Consider the following 4,966-nt stretch of genomic DNA (forward strand, 5'->3'; position numbering starts at 1 on the left):
GGGTGTTCGGCTCATCCTTATTAAAGAGAAATAAAAAAACTCTTTGCATTCAAGAAGTGTCTGGCGCCCAATGAATCTACCTTGCATTACACCCACTATGCCTTACAACCCACCGTATACAGAAGGATGTCAGCTACCTCTGGCCCCGGAGGTTCTCATTAAACTGAAGGAGGCCTGGGACCTTGCTCATTTATATACAGTTTGATTTTACCTGCAAGTGTTAGTGTGATCTGTCTTTGCACATGTAGTTTGCTAGGGAGGTTCAGGTAAATTTAGTCTCTTTGGCTCCTCTGTAAATAGTAGAGCAGTGTGTGATTAGTTTTGACTGCTCTGAGTCTCATAGGCTGCAGGCTCAACTACTTTACCCTGCCTTCTAGTAGGTTCTAGGATGTAGTGGGCTGGAAGAGGCAGATCCTGGGCCTGAATACCGACAACATTTGTGTGACCATGTGCATGCAAGACAAGTTTGAGCCAACATCAGTCGGGAAAAAATCCTAATACCTGAGACCTGTCGCTCTTCAGTAATTTCCACAAGTGTCTCAGCCATCCGGGACTCCTTATTGGCTGAGACACAGCAGTAGCGTCATTGGCTCCCGCTGCTGTCAAAGTCAGTTAGCCAATCAGGAGAGAGGGGGTGGGTCCAAACATGGGCTTAGTGTCTGAATGTACATTGGGAGCTGTGACTCAGTTCAGGTGCCCCCATAGCTACTTGCTGTGGGGGCACTCAACAGGAGGGATGGGCCAGGAGAACCGAAAAGGCACCAGAGAAGAGGAGGATCAGGGCTGCTCTGTTCATATCCACTGCACAGAGCAGGTAAGTATAACATGTTTGTTTTATAGAAAAAAATGAGACTTTATAATCACGTTAGCCAGCAATAAAGCTTAAAAATACATCTACTGCCTGGTTATTGTGAGAGAGACTGTCGAAGTGTCATGTGCCTGGCTGCCTGGGGACCCAGAAGGGAAAAAGAACATGGGACAAATCAATGGAACCAGTCCAGGATCTATGCAACACACATCTTGAAATAAGCCCCCAAAACATAACCGAGATAAAACAGTAACGTGGCAGGTGGTCTCACCAGGGCTCCTGATGGTGAAGATGGATTGGGAACCCCAGTGGTTCTTGTTGTTTTTTGTTTGGAGACTGCTGTCTTGTACAAAGTCTAACATTAAGGCAATTCCCCAACTTAGAGTTGAATCTTCACTATGGGCAGTAAAAATGCAGAATTCCTCTAAAAAAGTGCTGTCCCATGTCACTAAACATTGTTAATTGTATGTTTTTTCATTAGGAGGGATGTGCTGAGCCTGCACCCATTCTACCAGTCCAGGGTACCTCTGTTACCTCACTCCCAGACCTCATGCTTGCACTTATTAATGCTTCATTTCCTGCACCTCGTGACCAGGCCAGAAATTTCCATAATGCGTGTTCGGATTTTGTTATTGGATATTGACTGCTAGTGAGGGAGCCAGACATTGCTACCAGAGGACCTGACTGTCACCTTTACCATGAAAGTTTAAAGTAGATTCACCTAAAAAGACCTAGTTGTTGCCAACATCCCATACCGGATAACCATAGAAGAAAATGAAGTGCCCTCCAAAAAGACTACACAGTGGACTTTAAAGTATTTCTCCACCCTAAAGTGGAACTTCCACTCAGCGGATTCCCCCCCCCCCCTCTGGTGCCACAATTGGCACCTTTCAGGGGAGAGGGGGGTACAGATACTTGTATAATACAGGTATCTGCACCCACTTCCGGGCATAGCTAGCCGCAGATGACCACCCATACCCCCCCCCCCCCCCCCCGTTGTGTTTCTGGGAAAGACACAGTTCCTAGAACACAACAGAAGACCTGCAGCGAGACTTGTGCAGTAGGGAACCGGGCAGAGGATGGCGGCGGGAGCTGCCGAGATATGAGCGATTGCTCGTCATCTGCACCCTGGACGTGTAAGTGTCCATTTATTAAAAGTCATTAGCTGCAGTATTTGTAGCTGCTGGCTTTTAATAATTTTTTTACGGTGGAGCTCCGCTTTAAGGACAACTATCTAAAGATTGAAGAATATAAGTATGTATCTTTGAAAAAAATGTCCGTGATGAACTGTATTCAACTGTATCAACTGTATATATGTTTTTATTTATGCTCTATATTAGTGGTTCTCAACCAGGGTTCCTACAGAGGTTTCTAGGGGTTCCTTCAGCGTTGGGCAATTTCTGCCTCTCAGTAAAGTTCCCACTCACACCACTGATCTTTTTTAGCTATCTGTAATGCTGCGTACACACGACCAGACTTTTCAACATCAAAAGTCAGACGGAACAATTCCGGCAGACCATTCGATCGTGTGTGGGCTGCAGCGGACTTTTGATTTGCAAAAGTCTGACAGACTTTAGAAATGGAACATGTTTTACATTTTTCCGCTAGAACTCCGCCGGACCCAGTTCCTACCGAGAAATCCGCTCGTGTGTATGCTAGTCCGACGGACAAAAACCGACGCGAGGGCAGCTATTGGCTACTGGCTATGAACTTCCTTATTCTAGTCCGGTCGTACGTCATCACGTTCAAATCCGTCGGACTTTGGTGTGATTGTGTGTGGCCAAGTCCGTTCATTCGGAAAGTCCGTCAGAACTCTGTCAGAACTCTGTCAGAACTCTGTCAGAACTCCGTCGAAAGTCTGTCTGACCTGTGTATGCGGCATAAGGAGGTAATTCTTCCCAATGACCACAAGTGTAAGGAACAGTCTTCCCACTGACCATCACACTAATGTATCATGGGTTGTAGAGTTCTAATTTTTAGCAGAACTATTTCAAGGGTTCCTCTGTGTTGAAAAGGTTGAGAAAGGCTGCTCTATATGGTGATGTATGCACCTATCCTTTTAATATTTTTACAATAAATTTAGCATTTTTTCTATACATACTTATATTCTTCAATCTTTATATAGTTGCCCTTAAAGTCCGCTGTGTACTCTTTTTGGGGGGCATTTCATTTTCTTCTATTGTCACCTTTACCAGGTACCATGCCTAATGACAGGTGGCATTGTGTCTTGAACTTGGTTACCCTCTTCTTGTCTTGCAGAGTTAATCCATTTGTAACAATGTTATTTTATACCCCATTGTGAGTTACAGACCCAAGTTCTTTAGATAAGTCAGTACCAACATGCACCCCTTTGAATAACTTCAGACTAGGCCCATAAAGGTTAATGTAACTTGACTAAAGAAGTGCAACATAACAGTTCAAAATGAACAATCTCTGTTCCCCTAACTCAAACTACTGTAGTGTGGCTGCTCAGGCATACCTCTGTGAGGGGAGAGTCCATTGTGCCATTGTCCAGCACTCGCATGTCAGTGAAAATCCCAGAGCCTTCATCGGACTGCAAGACATAGCAGCTCCAATACCACGAACAAAACAGAATCAACCAATTCAGTTAGGAAGCCCCTGGACCTCAGCAGAGGTGGGCTGGCTAGGACCAAAAAAAAAAAACAGGAACCGAGCTTACAAGAGTAAACCCTTACCCTGAATTGGGCCAGCCGATATCTCACTAGTGGCACTACATTTCAACCTGCTTACAATCAGCTAAAGCTGAACAACAAGTACTCGGTGGGGGGGCACTCCCAAAGAGAGACCCCTCAAGACAGGGGAACGAGGAACCTAAGGGCCACACATCATCCCCCTAGACTTCAAGGTAGGCCCGAAGACCCACACCCTACCATCTTAAGTGAAAGGTGACACAAAAATAAGTGCAGTGACCTACAAAATTAGAGAAAATAAATAAAAGTGCCAATGTGCAAGATGGTGGCTAGGCCTTTCGGCCTGGTAGCAAAATTACTCCAGTCTCAGCCAAAAGGCCTAGCTTACGAGACGTTGTATGGAAAAAGCTTTGGTGTTGTGGGCCAGTGTCTTTTCTCAGTGGGGTCCCAAACCCATAGTGATAATCAGAGCACCTCCAGGTGTCATGTAGGTGTGGCCCATGCTCACTGCCTGGGGGGAAGGGAACTCACATGGAAGCTGGTTGATGCAGCATGTATATTAATGTGGTACTGTAGAGAGAGAACAGCAAACTCCACAGATACACTTACAACGAGCCCGGTAAGGTGTAATGGTGCACTCTGTAGACACCGGACAGCCTCCGACACAGGCAGACCGGCAACAGGGCCTCTTAATCCGGAAGGCTACTGTCTGAGACACAGCGACAGTCCCACCAAAACCTAACTTACCCAGGATCTGTCCTTGACCTACCCACTAGGCAGAATGCACACCAACCCGAAGGGGTCTGTGTTTTTTTAAGAACAGCCCACATCAAAGATGCCCACCATATCAGTCAGGGTGCTTCTCTGACGACACCCATGGAGGGCTCAGAGGAACCTGGTTTTCCCCTTGTCCTTCACTCTCCCTGCACAACGACTGGCGGACAGCTCCATCCTTGCAGAGAGGCTAAACTACATCTGCCTACAGTGTTTAACACTGCAGGCTCTCTGTCTCCCTGACCCCTAGCCTGAATCAGGAAACACTGGGCCCTTCGGAAACCTCCACACTGAGGAAGTACCACCAACCCCCTCCTTACATGATGGGAACTTGATTCAGATTTTTTCCTACAAGAAAGATCCCTCAGGACCCGTTCATGCCAGAAGGTATACTATACCAGCGGCCATCCCAGCCTTGAGGCCAGAATGATGGTGGAGCACCCCCTACTGGACACTGATAAGAACAGTTACTACTCTTGATCTTAGCCAAAAGGCAGAGAAGTATCAGCTGCTACATTCCACAAATGTTTCCAGTATAACTACAAAGAAACTGGTAACAAAGTTAACAGAAGAACCTCGACTGCTCACCTTATATTTTATAAAAATAGTCAATGAAAATAGTTTTTTAACCAAAACACAAATTCAAGAAGACTCCATGGTGCAGCTAAAATAATAACTATGTAAATCAGTTATCACGTTGTTCTTTCAAGCTGAACACTCAGAGCCGCATAAT

The 4,966-nt window shown here is 45.9% G+C and overlaps 1 pseudogene; it reads right to left on the minus strand.

Annotated features, from left to right (window-relative positions):
* Positions 1 to 4,587: 4,587 nt before the first annotated feature.
* Positions 4,588 to 4,738, minus strand: LOC143989525 (U2 spliceosomal RNA; annotated as a pseudogene).
* Between the last annotated feature and the right edge of the window lie 228 nt (positions 4,739 to 4,966).

The sequence above is a fragment of the Lithobates pipiens genome, unplaced genomic scaffold (genome assembly GCF_037356315.1).
Source record: "Lithobates pipiens isolate NorthernLeopardFrog02 unplaced genomic scaffold, aLitPip1_a1.2 Scaffold_1, whole genome shotgun sequence".
In the NCBI taxonomy this organism is placed as follows: Eukaryota; Metazoa; Chordata; class Amphibia; order Anura; family Ranidae; genus Lithobates; species Lithobates pipiens.